The sequence below is a fragment of the Pipistrellus kuhlii genome, unplaced genomic scaffold (assembly GCF_014108245.1).
Source record: "Pipistrellus kuhlii isolate mPipKuh1 unplaced genomic scaffold, mPipKuh1.p scaffold_m20_p_1, whole genome shotgun sequence".
Lineage (NCBI taxonomy): Eukaryota > Metazoa > Chordata > Mammalia > Chiroptera > Vespertilionidae > Pipistrellus > Pipistrellus kuhlii.
The window spans coordinates 40,481,154-40,496,993 of NW_023425404.1; the positions used below are offsets into that span (position 1 = coordinate 40,481,154).

A 15,840-nucleotide genomic window follows, 5' to 3' on the forward strand; every position below is an offset into this window, starting at 1 on the left:
AATTCAGACACACTGGTTAAAATCCAAACCTGTAGGGTTTGTCAGTGAGGACACTGCCCAATCAGCACTGCATGTGGTAGATGAACCAACAGAAAGCCTCGGTCTTCTTTACTTAAAGAACTAGAAAATAGGATTTGGGAGTTACAGTGTGGCTGGAAAGTAAGGAGGGAAACATAGAAAGCCTCAGTTTCCTCATCTGTGAAAATCAGATAACATTGGCTCTGCCTCCTTAGTTGAGACTATATAAAGTGCCTGGAAAGGATCTTGCATGCAGTAGGTTCCAAGTGTTTTACAATTATCTACCCTCATAAAACCACTCATTCCCCTGCAATGTTTCAGAGAGTTATTTTAAAAGGTTAAGGTAACACATGCCAGAAAATATAATTATGTCTCTGCTTTCTACAATTCTATGTTTCCATAATTTAACAATTTGTATTCAATATTTATTTACTGAAGATCTACTATAAGGAACCATTCACTTCCCACTTATTTGCTTTACACACCTTCTGTGTGGTAGGCGATCAGCATTACAAAAGACCAGGCAAGTTAAAATTAATAAAACAGATGTTTCCTCGTGCCCCATATACTCCTTTACATTTTATATCCACTGACCTCATGGGCATAACTTGTGTGGAAAACATAACAAATGTGTGAACTTTTGAAAACACTAAATTTCCAAGCTGAAGATGTTGCTGTAAAAATAGTGCTATAAAAAACTAACCTAAAAATCCCATGTGACTGAAGTCAGAAGGAAAAGCTTTATTAATAATTCTTACAAAGTAAAATTAAAGATGTATTTAATTTTGGCTAGGAAATATGTCAAAGCAAGACTAATGAAAAGTCAGAATAGGTAGAAGAGAAGAAAACTTAGTAAGGTGAATCAGTCACAAATCTGGAACTCTCACTGAGCATGACGATTCATTCGACAAACAGAATGTAGCCCTGGAAGAGTTTCTCTAATAAATAAAACTTTGATTAAAATAAAAATAATTAAATGATAATGTAAGAAATGTTAAATTGCACTTTATTTTTAAAATCCATAGGAAAATTCTTAAACAATAAAAAATTTTGAACTCACCAGAATCATGTCCCTCATTATTGTATAGATTTAATATAATGTGTTATGACTGTGTTTAGATTTCTAAGATGCAATAATGATACTATTTCTCATTTTCTCCTCCTAGTTAAAGGATTTGCAGCAGCACTTAACATCTCTGCTTTTTCACTTTTCTAATTTAATTTAAAAGCTTTTCCTTTGTTTCCAATTTGAAGTCATCTAATATGAATGTAAATTATTCTACCTTGTCTCTTTTTATCTATTAAGCTTCTTTTTTTAATCCTTGACTGAGGATATGTTTTTATTGATTTGAGAGAGAGTAAGGGGATAAGACACAGAGAGGGAGGAAGAAAGTGGGGTAGAGAGAGAAAAAAACATTGATTTGTGAGAGAAGCATTGATTGGTTGCCTCCCATATGTGTCCCAACCAGGATCAAACCCACAACCTAGGTATGTGCCCTGATCGGGAATCCAAGCTGCAATCTTTTGGTATGCGGGAGGACGCTCCAACAGACTGAGCCACCTGGCCAAGACCTAAGCATTATTTTATTTAAGTATGTTTCTTATTATGTATAATTCAAATGCAATAGCAAAGACTTCAAGAAATTCAGTATCTTTTATTTCACTGACATTTCATTGACTTAAATATTGTTTTAAATGTCATAAGAACACCTAATTTCTCCAAAGAATACATATATAAATGCCCAATGGGTCTATTAAAGATTATCATTAAAAATCAAGAAAATGTAAATCAAAATCACAATTAGACATCACCTCATACCTGTTAGGCTGGTCATAATAGAAAACAAACAAAAAATAAGTATTAATAAGGATGTGGAGAAATCAGAACCCTTCACACTGTTGGTGGAAATGTAAAATGATTCAGTAACTACTGGAGGTTCCTAAAAATAATAAAAATCGAACTACCATAAGATCCAGCAATCTCACTTCTAGGTACTTATAAAAAATAAAAAAAATTAAAGCCAGAATCTCAAAGATCCCTACCCCGACCCCAACTCTTTTTTTTATATATATATATATTTTATTGATTTTGTACAGAGAGGAAGGGAGAGAGATAGAGAGTCAGAAACATCGATGAGAGTGAGTCATCGATCAGCTGCCTCTTGCACACCCCCTACTGGGGATATGCCCGCAACCAAGGTACATGCCCTTGACCGGAATCGAACCTGGGACCCTTCAGTCCCCAAGCCGATGCTCTATCCAGTCCCGGCACCGACCCCAACTCTTGTACAGCATTTTCATAATAGCCAGCATGTAGAAATAGCATAAATATCCATTGATAATGGATAAAGAAAATGAAGTATGTTCATACAACAAAATATTCAGCCTTTAAAAAAAGAAATCCTGTCAGTATACTAAATGAAATAAACCAGTTACAAAAGGATGATTACTGCATGATTTCTCTTACATGAGATACTAAAGTAGTCAAATTCAAAGAAGCAGAAAGTAGAATGGTGACTGTCCAGGGGTTCCGAAAAGGGGATAGGGAGCTGTTCAATGGTAAGAGTTTCAGTCATGCAGTGTAAAAAAGTTCTAGAGATCTGTTGTACAACAATATGCATACAGTTAACAACTCTGTATATGCATTTAAACTTTTGTTAGGAGGGTACATTTCATGATAATGTGTTTTTTACGCCAACTAAGAAAACTGAATTAATACGTAAGAAAGAGCATTCATATGTAAATAATACCATGGGGGAGGGGGGGAGAAGTAATTTTGAAATACAGAAGTAATGCCCATTTTTATACCTTTTTATTTCTGTAAGAATAATCTGTTTTCATTCCTTAATTTAATCTTCAAAATGAAAGCTTCCTACTTGTTTCCCTTCACCCATGGCCATCTGATAAGCCACAGTGAAGCTAGATTCACAACTAGCTAGAGGTTCATTTATTTTGTTCCCTGTCAAAAAATAAGGTAAAAGGCATTTATTGTAATTTCATAAATGCCACACAGACAAGGGCTGTAAAATGGCAATTACTAGTATATTCACAATATAAAATATGCTGCAAACATACCAAGAAGTGAACTCTAACTATGGGCCCCAATCTAAACCCTTAAAAAAAAATGTGTTTAGTAAACTTTTGATTTAATGGTCATATCTTCTTCTGATGTCACCCAAAATAACTTCCACGAATACGAAGAAAGATAGTACACTAGTAATGGAATTAACTAAACACTAAATGGATTTTAACAAAAGTGAAAGGTAGCATTGTTCATAGAAACTAAATGGCTACTGTAAATTTCCAAAGACCATTTTCTCTCTAAAAAAAAAACAAAACCCAAACTCAATTACTTTTACTTTTGTGTAAGATGTCTTTTGTATTTTAATTCCAAACAGTTGCCAAAATAAGCCCATTTACATGTGATGCCTGTCAACTAACAAATTTACATTTGGATTTTATTGGCACTGGATTCTGCATTCTGTTCTCTTCCTTGTGCCATTGTTGTTCTTAGGTTTGGCAGTAGCTCTAGATCTTTGTTTAACTTAGTCCCTTTGTCTAATTTCTGCAGTATATACACATTATAACATTTGCATGAAACAACATTTTAGGTTCCACTGCCACAAATTCCCACCGTGGCAAAGTCTTGAAAATTACTATTATATGGATCCAAAAAGAAAAAACACAAACACAGCACCTAATTTCTCTACCTGAAGATGTAAAAAGCAAGAGAATGAGCTATTTGGTTCAACAATATATACAAAAGATTCATCATGAAGTTCTTGTCTAATTTTAACATATTAAAAGCTGAGTAATCAAAGATGACCTCCTGACCCTTTCCCCTGTGCCATTCAAAGCCATATTTGTTTGGCTGCCAAAATGCCTACCTTTCTCTTTAGCTCTGTTTTTGTCCAGTGTGCTTTTAGTTCTATCTAATACAGAAGTACTTAATGTCAGGTAAAGTCTCCTGCCTCAAACTCTATATAATTCTGAAAATGATAGTTTACTTTGTTAGACTTAATACTTGAGAATTTCATTATAGGTTCACATAGGTGGATCAAGCAATGGATCGATATTTTACAAAGGATTTATACAATATTATCAGTTTGATCTTCAGTACTATATGGAAAAATGTTAAAATGCGCATGGATATCCTACATAAGCAGAGAATTTGACTGTAATAATCTTCACAAACCCCATCTATGTAATCATAAATAAACTTAATTGCTTTCATATTCATATTATGAGTAAGTTAATTACCCTAAATGCAATTTTTCATCATAATCAAGAAAGCAATATCATTAGGAATATTCATAAGAATTTTATTGGCTCTGAACTGTTTTTTGTATTTACATCTGATCATGAGATATTCTCCATGTTCTCAGAACTCACAGCCCTACAAAAATAAATAAATCATAGGGTTAAGACCTTATTTGAAAGGGTTTTTAACTCCTACTGAATACCAGCTTACAAACAGCTGTTCTTTCATTTGAAGGTTCAGCTCCTTTAAACATCTTTTCTGCAGGAAAGGAAAGCCAGTAAAGCTATTTTACACAAAGTCAAACTTTTACTATTCAGCCAATTCTTATGGAACCCCTTTCCATCTGTTCCCTGGCAGTTCATTCAGGTTATGCACTTGCCAAAGATCTTTCTTTAGATCTTTAATCCACTGGTGAAGACAAATAGGGGGAAAACCAATTTACTTAAATATTATTAATTTAAATTATGAAAAGTCATCATGCATATGTCAAGATAGGCTCTACAATCAAATACATTATCTATGTTATAAACAAAAAGAAGAATCTAGATTGAACAAAATTTAATGGTTTAGAATTTTTTTGCTACTTAGTTGCTTTAAACATTTATTCTATGATGAAAAGATAGTAAGAGTCAATATAACCATGTTTTCATGGAGAGAAGATAACTTCTCAAAAGAAAATATCCTGAAGAGAAGTTTGGAAATCAGTGTGCAATAGCTTATAAATTGTTTTAATAACAAAAGTTCTTATTCCGGAAATAAAGTGTAACAGAATAGATACTTATTGATTCCATGCTTCAGTGGTTAGTGAAGAAGCTTTTAAAAAGTGATTTAAATAATTTTTAAGCAGAAGTTAAAATATTAGATCAAAGAGTAATAAAGATAATCAATATAAAGAATTTACTAAGTCTGGATGACAACCAACCATGATTTTTTTACAAACTCAAAGAACTGTGACTACTAAATGATTAGTAGCTACTGTGTCAGAGGACAGGCAGATTAATAACTCTACTTGTCCTTCAGGAGGTTCAGAAGTAAACCTGAACTGTATAAATAAATTGGTCTCATGATTTTTGAAAAGATGGTCTGAATCTTAGGATGTGTAAGTATAAGGTCAAATGAAATCCTTAGGCATGATTTATTTTCCCTTTTTAAAGACTTCAAAAATTCTATAATAAAGAAACAACAAAAACAAGAATCTAAATTATGATGAAATATTGTACAAGGTATTGTTTTTGTCCTCGTTAAAGTTTTAACAAACAAACCAAAAACAGGGAAAACATTTACTGAAATAGATGGAAAGGTAGGTTCCACAAATAATTAATAAAGATAAATAACCTGGATGGGAAAGCTAAGTTAAATGGCTGGGTGTGCAAATGGCAATGAAATTATTCTGACTAACAAAATACTAAGAATTGCTGTTGGAATATTTCTTACCACTTAATAAATGAGGTAAGGTAGCAGATGCGTTTCAATATGGAAAATATGTAAGAAAAAACCCAAGCTCTGTTTCTAAAGTAGCAGCTTCCTATTAAAGATAACAAAAATACTTTTTAAAAGAATAAAAATACTTTAGATAAACTCCAAGGCTTTAACCTTTACCTTTTATTTCCATACATGTTGTTTTAATTGTCCTTTTTTAATTGAGGAAAAGAAATGCTTTGGAAAGAATGAAGACATGAAAATATATTTCCATACAGGTGATTCACCTCTAGAAACCTGAATCAGCGGATTCCTCCAAACTAACCTCTGAGTAGTACCCAGACACTTTTCTATTATTGACAGCTTTCCAACCCAGGTCTCTAATCAGACATTGTGAGTTAATAACCATTAACCCCTTTCCAATAAAATTAAAATATAAATTTTTCTTTTAACTTTGTTTTTGCTCAAATGTATGAAAATATCAATAGTTTATTTTAAAGACTATTTTGTTTTGTAATTAAAACTCCCTTTCCCTAGAAATCTATCAAATTGTTTTAAACATGGCTTATTATAGTGATGACTTTGAGATGCCATATGATTTGGTTCAATAATACACATATGTTTAACAGGAGATTGAAGTCGTTCCTGAGTAAGGAATATCTGGTTTTCCGCCATGTCTAATTAAATCACATGTGTATGTAAACATGAGCATGTGTAGATCAACTACATATTCATAAGAATGGAGGGTGAAAATCAGTCCTAAAATGGATTCTACCTTTCAGTTATTTTGCCCATTAAAACCAGGGTTATTTCTTGCAGCATCAGAGAATCAAAGAAATAGAACACATGCATCTAAGAAATTGAACAATTTTCCAAAGTAGTCAAAATTTCTAATCATATTACCAACAGCTAATATGATTAGAAGAAAATGACTGTCTGAACTGTCCATCTCTCCTCTACCCTATTTTCACACTGGAAACCTTGACCTTTTACTGCATACCCACCCCAAGTAATAAGTAGCTTGTACTATTCTTTAAACTCTGAAGAGAAAGACATTTTCAGAACTATTCTGGTTTTGTTACTTTAGATCACATGTGTCAAACACAAGGCCCGCGGGCCAAATCCGTCCCGCCAGGCCTTGCAATGCTGTCATCACTGCACTCCGCTGCGTTTCCATCACAATGACAGTTTATGACTGTTCAGTAAACCATTTGGCCCGCGATTTAGGCTGGATTTTAGATTTTGGCCCCTTCTCTGATTGAGTTCGACACCCCTACTTTAGATTTTAGAGTAACACCTCACAACCATCAATTTAAGAAAGTGAACACATTTTAAATTTTCACTTTGTCCAGGGGAAAACAACTGACCTTTCTCTTTAATTAACTGACCTCCTCTCCTCCCTTACTTGCAGCTGCACAGATCCTATGACTCACTACAAAGAAAATCTCAAAAAAATCTTTCTCTCTGCTCTATGTAAAAGTTTTTCTGCCTGTTGGCCCTGGGTTCACAGCAGGAGCAGCGCTCATCCCGGTCAGTCGAGCTGTGCTCCCCACTGTAGTAGCACACTGACCACCAGGGGGCAGCTACTGCACTGAATGTCTGCCTCCTGGTGGTCAGTGCACGTCATTGTGACTGGTCGACTAGTCGTTCTGGTTGTTCCGCCATTCGGTCGCTGGGCTTTTATTATATAGGATCATTATAAATCCACACATATATGTATATATAAATTATACATAAATAAAATCCCTATTTTAAAATGTTCTCTATGTTAATTAGTTGTCATAATTTATGAACCTATTCACATTCAAAAGGTACAAAGATGGGATGTGAGGGTGATCTGGCTGCGACATCTGTCACCCCATTGATCGCCAGGGTTGATTCGGCTGATCTGGCTGGCTAGGCGGGTGTCCCCCTCCTCCCTTACCGATCCATGTGCGTCCCTCCCGAAGTTGCGCGCTCAGTCGAAGAGGACAACCTCCCCCCAGAGCAGAGGACCGGTCTTCGGTCAAGGGTATACGAGTAGTTGCGCTCCCCTGCTAGAACCTCCAAACAAGCTCTCAAAAGGTACAAAGATGGACATATAAAATCCATAAATGACCTTTAAACCATATATTAATTATCAATATCACTTCTGCCTCTCCAATATCAAACTCCGTTTCACAAGTAGCAATATTTTATCGAGTTGAAGTCCAAAACCAGTTCTTGCCTACCAAGAAATGGTTAACTATAGTGATGAAACTATAGCAAAAGGAAGATGGAAAAAGCAATGAATAAGAATAACCAGTCAAGACTAGATGGTTTGGCAAAGTGCATAGAATGTCAGCCTGTGGATTGAAAGGTCCCAGGTTTGACCCTGGATAAAGGAACATTCCCCGGTTGTGGGGCGATCCCCAGTTGGGAGTGTGCAGAAGGCAACTGATCAATGATTCTCTCTCATTGTTGATGTTTCTATCTATCTCCCTTCCCCTTTCTCTCTGAAATCAATACAAATCCATTTAAAAAAAAAAAAAAGAATACCAGTCAATCACATGATCATCTTGAGGTTCAGTAGCTAACAGTTAAGTCCACTAACCATCTGATAGCAGCCATCAACTAACAAGTAAAGCAGAAAACTAAAATATCTTCCATTCATAGTCTAGTCAACAGCAAAAAACGGCCTTGGATAAATTACATCAATTTCAATAAACCTATCATTTAGTTACCCAAGTATCCCCCCAAAAAGAGTAGCCATTTGCTTAAAGAACTGTTAACTATACTCAAATACAAATAAATACTACTGAAACATGTTGATCAATAATGCCAAGTAGCTCACTAGGAAACTTAATTGAAATATATATTAATATTATTCATGTGTGAATTTCATCACCACATCACCAAATAACTTTAGGATGAATAGCATTGGTCTAACATTCTTTTAGAAAGCAAACAGCATTCTCATGGAGCCTTATGTGTGAGTTCACAGCATCTATTTCTGAGCCATTTCTATTGATTTTCCCTTCTAACGGGCACTCAGGTGTTTGCTTCCCTTTTGAACCTGTACAAGTCCTGCCAAATATTTACAGAGCTGTGAAATTAGTGGTATTTAGTTAATGGCACATATTTAGAATTAAATAAGCAAAGCTGCCAATTTTTACTAATGTTCATTAAATTCTGCAAGTAGAAAAGAACCTATTTTCTTTCTCAGGGTGTTCACATCCCTGCAGTTCTTTGTAAGTAGAAAACTTCTATAGTTTAGAAAACAAAATCAAAGAAGCCAAACTATCATATGCACCAAGAATTGCTTTATTTAAAAGGAGTATTGAACATCTTGCCAGCACTATTCACACCAAATTAGTAATTCACCTCAGGTAATAAGAAGGGAAGAAACTATAACATTCCCTATTACTAACTGTGAAACCAATAATCCCCAAGGTCAGCAGTCCAGAATTTACCCTGCTAAATAAAAATTCTGCATTACCACCACAATATACCACCCCTTTCAAATTTTATTATATTTTTTAAATTTTCATATAGTTAAATTGACCATTTGCCCCCTGTTGGTGTACAGTTCTATGAATTATAACATAATTATATTGTTCAGCCAGTAATTTCTCAAACATTATTTCTGCATTGTACCATTTCTCCTTCCCTTTTGGGATTCCAATGTTAGCCGAATGTTAGTGGCTCACAGTTTTCTGACGCTCTTTTTTATTTTCCTATCACTTTCCTCTTTATTGTTCAGGCTAGAAAATTTCTATTGACCTATCAAGTTCAGTGACTCCTTCCTTCATCTCCATTCTGCTATTGAATCCATCTAGTGAGTTTTTCATTATCATTATTGTACTTTTCAGTTTCAAATTTTATTTGGTTCCACTCTATCCCATTTATTTGTTTGCTGATACTTTTGGCTCAATACTTATTGCAGGGATATTTGCAATGCCTTTATCATCATGGCTGGCTTAAAGCCTTTGTCAAACAATTCCAACATCTATATTATCTTGTCAGTAATGTCTGCCATTGCCTTTTCCAATGTGTGTTATCTGTGGTTCTTTGCATACTGAGTACTTTTGGATTACATTCTTAATATTTATAATAATATGCTATGAAATTCAGAATCTTTTTAAATCCTATAAAGTATATTAATATTTCTGTTTTCAGAGGCAGTTGGTCTCATCAATTTTTGGCAGCTGTAAGTTCCAAAATACTTTCTGTAGGTTGTGGTACCAATGTCAGTTCAGTTTCAAAGCCTTTGCAAAAATATTTGGATTTTTTCCCATAGGTGTGCCACCCAGTGGTCAGTCTGCAACCTGGATGAAGTTTTATCCCAAATCTGTTTTCAAAGGTTTTGAAATGCTAATTGGGATCACATTCTTGCATATGCATAGTTGACCAGTAAGCCCAGGTGTTTGTACACAACTTCATAGGTTTCTTTCTCAAGTTCTTCATTTTCTCCCTGGCACTTTCCAATTTCCTGAGGATATTCTTTTCTCTCCTCCAGCAAGACACAGTATACTTCTACAACTATGCCTGTCTCTGGACAAACATTGCGAGGACAGACTAAAGAAAGCAAATGAGTTTACTCTGCCCTCTTGGAACCACAGTTGCATTAAAGAATGGTAAAGGTTCCCCTCCCTCAAGAGTTTTGGCTTCTAGAGACAACCAATGCAAACTGATGTCATTACTATCTGGGTTGTGAAAAATAGAAAGAAAGAAAAGGAGAGCCAAAACAGGTTTGGCTCAGTGGATAGAACGTCAGCCTGCGGACTGAAAGGTTCCGGGTTCGATTCTGGTCAAGGGCATGTACCTTGGTTGCAGGCACATCCCCAGTAGGGGGTGTGCAAGAGGCAGCTGATCAATGATTCTCTCTCATTGATGTTTCTAACTCTCTATCCCTCTCTCTTCCTCTCTGTAAAAAAATCAATAAAATATATTTAAAAAAAAAAGAAAGAAAGAAAGAAAAGGAGAAAAAACAATGGCCAGCCCCAACTCTGAACATTCAGCCTCTTCTCACACCTCAAGCCAGAACTAGATGGCTTCTGAATCTTGTTCTGTCTATTCTACCACACTTAATTCCAGAGTTCTGGCTGCAATGAGGTAAGGTCAGAGGATCATGGAGGTTTGGTGATATTTCAAAATCTGATGTTCTTTTGCAATGTGCCTACTGATATTTACCATGGGTTTTGTGCAGGCTTTACAGTTACAGTCAGCTGTAAAGAAAGGGTGTTTGTATTTACTTGATGGTATCCAACCAAAAGATACTGTCCTTTTTCAAGTAAGTAAAAGAACACTATGTTTCCTGATTTTAAATTCTGAGTTATAGGGCCTATTAGCCTAATGAAATTCTCTAACAGAAGCCAGGTCAGAAAGATTCAGAAAATTTATTTATTTACTTCCCTAAACCTCAAACCAAATAATTCTTTTAGCCAAACTCTTGGCTACAAAGGTGACAGAAACATCACTGACTTAACACTTCAGCCAAATGCAAAGAAGTGAGTGTTTATCTGAGTTCTTTCTATAAGACCACATCAAGGTTTTAGCCATCCTGACAAATGCCAACATTCTGAAGTCAGGAGTAGCCCATAGCAGTGCAAAAGTAAAGGTAAGAAGTAGAAAAATATGGAGCTAGCAGCATCTGGTTTCTAAGACTCCATAAAAACATTTCCATGTTGTTTACTTCATGAATACAAATAGCCCTATTTATTCTATTGAGGTTTAGATGAAAACTCTACTCCAGAAATAATCACTCACATTATAAACAATGGCGAATATTTAGCTGCCTTAGGGCTCTATTCAGTCCAAGTGGCAAAGCAAGTGTCTGGCATCAACCACGGTATCCCCAAGATGAGGCAATGGTTAGACTCCACAGTCACCCAAATGGCAGGATTAGATGAATAAAGAAAAATTGGTCAGTCCAAAATATCTAACACCAACAGCTGCACTATCTAAAATCCCACCATAGTTAGTTACTCAATTCTACAAATGTTTACTGTGATTATGTACATGCTAGATACTATGCCACAGGCTGATTAGAAAATTATTGTCTAGTTGGGTTTTATATGTAAATAATACAATTAAGAAAAAGAAAATTAATTGTTACATTATATTTTCAATATGATTACCACTAGGTAAAAAACAGAAAAGAGGAGAAAGAGAAAGGAAAAAGAGAAAGAAGAGGAGGAATAAGATCAGAGGAGAAGGGGATAGAAGAAAAGGAAGAAAAATATAAGGAAACACTGAAATTTTTACAGTCTTTGGATTTCAGCAGAGACAATGGGTAATATTTGTCCGATTTTTTTCCTGTTATTGCTTTCTAAATTTACTTAATGAATGTAATCATTTCCAAAATAAAAAGCATTCATTAAAAATATAAAAAGCAAGATGTACACAATTATCATGTAACCCAGGTGTCCCATACAGAAATGAAACTTACGTTCACACAAAAAATGTTCAGTCTAATAATATTCTCTAAAAACCATAAATAGCGTAAATATACTTTAACACGGATAAAGAACCTGATACATCCACATAATGTGACACTACTCAGCAAAAAAAGGAACAAAATATTGATACCTTCGACAACACTATTGAATCTCAATGATAATATGCTTAGTGAAAGAAGCCAGTCTCAAAATGTTAGGTAAGATATTATTATATCAATGCAAGTTCTCAAAAAGATAAAGCTGTGGTTGCCAGGGATTAAAAAGTAAGGAAAGCTGAATGAAATAGCAAGTGTTACAGAGGATGTAAAACAACTGAAACAATGATATGTTGCTTGTGGGAGTATAAAATGGTACATCAGATAACGTTTGCCAATTAGAAAAGTATGGTGGAGAAAAGTTAGCAGCAGTCTTAGGAGTCACCTGGTTTTCACGTCTATCGGGTCTAGTAATAATTAATGTACAGAAAGGAAGGGAGAGAGATAGAGAGTCAGAAACATTGATGAGAGAGCGTCATCGATCAGCTGCCTCTTGCACACCCCCTACTGGGGATATGCCCGCAACCAAGGTACATGCCCCTCACAGGAATCTAACCCGGGACCCTTCAGTTCCCAAGTCGATGCTCTATCCATTGAGCCAAACCGGTTTCGGCTCTATCCCATTTACTCTTACTCCTGTTACCTTTTTCAGTAGCTCCTATCCTAAACATTCTAGACACTATACTTGATGAGTGACCTCTTAAAGGATGAAAATTAATTCATCACCTCATTTAAGATGACAGTGGAACCATTAGTACCTATGATTCTGACACCACATTTGACTTATACAGTTTGTTTTATGCTCCACCACATTGCTGACTCACATATTTCTGTATGTATATATTACTTTTATAAATAAAAATATTGTATGAGGAGATATCCACAAATTATTTCCACATAATCTGTCTGGATCTGGAGACCAGGCGTTTAAAGATGTTAGGTGATAATTTTCTCTTTTTCTTCACTTCCTGTAGCCTATAGCTATAATTCTATTAGGTTGTTGGATACAAACCTTTCAGTTTGAGGATTAGTCTCCTGAATGAAACAAAATAGACTCTGTAATCAGAGTTCCAAGGGGAAAAATTCCGGGAACTGGCTCAAGATAAAGAGAGCTATGAAAAGAGAAGCAGGAGTGTGTCCAGAAGAAACCTCAACAAGTGTTATGTCTTAAAAAGGAAAAAGTTTTACAAATCAGACAGGATGAGGCTTGATTTGGGCTATGTTCCTTTTTAGCTACTTAACACATGATCCTAAGTTCAAAAGAAAATTAAAGGAAAGATACACTGAATTAGCGAAGCATTACTTAAATATTTGTTTAACATAAAACATAACCCAATGTTCTGATGTAGGACTCACTTTTACTTAATAGCCAAAGGCCTCTACCTAGAAGAACTGCCCCCTCCCTTACCTATCCCAAGGAAGAGTGAGCTTCCTGACTAGTGTACACATTTCTTGACTATGTGGAGCTAAAACAATAATAAGTCTGCCAACACTAGTGATTGGCACTATTCTTCCAATCAGGTCCTGGAACGGCGTAAGACAGAAATTCTGGGTATTTCTTTGAAGTGTTGGCAAGCTCTTTGGCAGCTGCAGTTCTAAAGCTATAAATTCTAATCACTGTGTCATTAATAAAGCTGACATTTCAATCTTCATATGTCGATCTCGTGTCTTATTTTTCATTTGGTTCCAAATTCAAAATTAGGATCCTTTTATTGCGTGTTCCACACTGCCCTTCTTTCTTTTCCCTTCTCCCCCCACTTAAAAAATACATTTGTGTTGATTTTACAGAGAGGAAGTGAGAGGGAGAGAGAAATATCGATGTGAGAGACATCTACTGGTTATCTGTTGTCTCCCAAACACACTCCAACTGGGGATCAAACCCACAATTTGGGTATGTGCCCCAACTGGAAATCAAACAGGCAACCTTTTGGTGCTCAACCAACTGAACCACACCAGCCAGGGTCACACACAGCCCTTCTTGCATAGGTCGCATCCTCCAGTGTTCAGATTGTTTCTTTAAAGTATAATAAAAACTAATGCATTTTATTTGCAAAGAAATAAATTCAAAAATCTTCCAGATTTGTGTTTTTCATCCAACTGACCTTTCAGGATAGCAACCAAAACAAATTTTTAAAATTCCCAAAAAAACATGATATTTAATATCTCTATGCATCAAGAGAAAAAAGGAAAACCTCAATATCCTAAAAGAGAAGAAAAACCACCTGGCATGGCACTGCGCAGATTACTCCACTCCTACCTGTATAAACTGGAAATATTAATCTGTTCTCTTTTCAATTCAGAAATTCTATAAAGTCAGGATATTACCACATATTTCCTTCCACTAGTCCCATGACCCAACAAGAGAGGTCCCATCCAAGAAATATGATCACCAGAGTCTAGTATTAAAAAAATAAAAATAAATCAAACTGTTCAGAATTACAGTTCCTAAAATTCTAGGCCAAACCTGAAAAATACAGTACTAGCATAATAAACATAAGGTTTTATATCTACTAGGTTTCAATCACTGCAGTAAAATCATATGAAGACCAAAGAAGTCACTTCTTTTTAAAGAACAAGACTTTTACCCTGATGCTATCCTAAACAAATGTGTTTTCCTACTAGATTCTGAGACATGAATCTTATTCTGAACAGCATTACCAAATTGTTTCCCACCACTAGTCTAGCCTGCTACACTCAGGGACTTACCCCATCTTTGAATTTCAGTGTGACACTCTGACCTCATATTGACATTTAAAGCTAAAACTACTTTAAAGGTTTTGCCCCAGCTCTTGGGTCTAAGTCTGCTCTCATTACTGACTCATATTGTGCCCAAGAGCTTTCCATATTTGAAATCTTAACATTTTGTTAAAAAAAAAAAAACACTGACATTTTTTGTTAGCATGCGTCTTTAGTTTTGTTCTATGTAGGACCCAAAAGCAGCAGAAATTTCCACCCTCGAAATGCTTAAGGAGAGACTACATGGTGAAAGAAGTAAACATAAATTAGTATAATATACTATATCAAATATTAAAAACAAACAAGGTGATGTGTTTTACTCTGGACAAGTCCCATTCACTTCATTTAACACAAAAATTAAAGCTTATTATCCTTAATTTCAAAAATGGTAGATTGCTCCAGGACAGCCATACCCTCAGGTGCCTATCCACACTTAGTCATCCTTTTCCATGAAGTCTTCCCTGATTAACTAGAAGAAAGCTTAGCATTGTTCCACCTACACATAGCCCAAAATTCTTCCATGTCTGCCACCTGAAATAACACGCTTACCTAATTGCCCATATAGAAAAATAAACAATCTATTTATTTAGTTGTGCCCATTTCCCAAGTGTTATTCAGCTAGCTGGCTGTATTAGCTTTGAATAGGATATAATGGTTTTCTACATTATTTGCCTACCTTCAGTTACTTAACACTTGGAAATTTAATGTTCGAGGCAAAATATAACCTATGGAAATTAGGCAACAAGTTACATAATAATGTCTCTCCTCACTACTTCATTTTTTTCCAAAAGGAAAAAAAAATACCACTTTTTAAAAATAGACATTGCTACTAATACATGTCAGACTCTGTCAGTTCCAGTCCTGAAAAATACAAAACACGAGGTTTACAACATATTGAACTCTACAACAAATCCTCAATATGCACTCAATACATTTGTCTCTATTCCTACCT

At 35.3% G+C, this 15,840-nt stretch overlaps 1 protein-coding gene across 5 annotated transcripts in view; it reads right to left on the bottom strand.

Annotated features, from left to right (window-relative positions):
- Nucleotides 1-15,840, bottom strand: part of TCF12 (transcription factor 12) — a 307,685-nt gene that overhangs the window by 216,976 nt on the left and 74,869 nt on the right. The window lies entirely within an intron of this gene.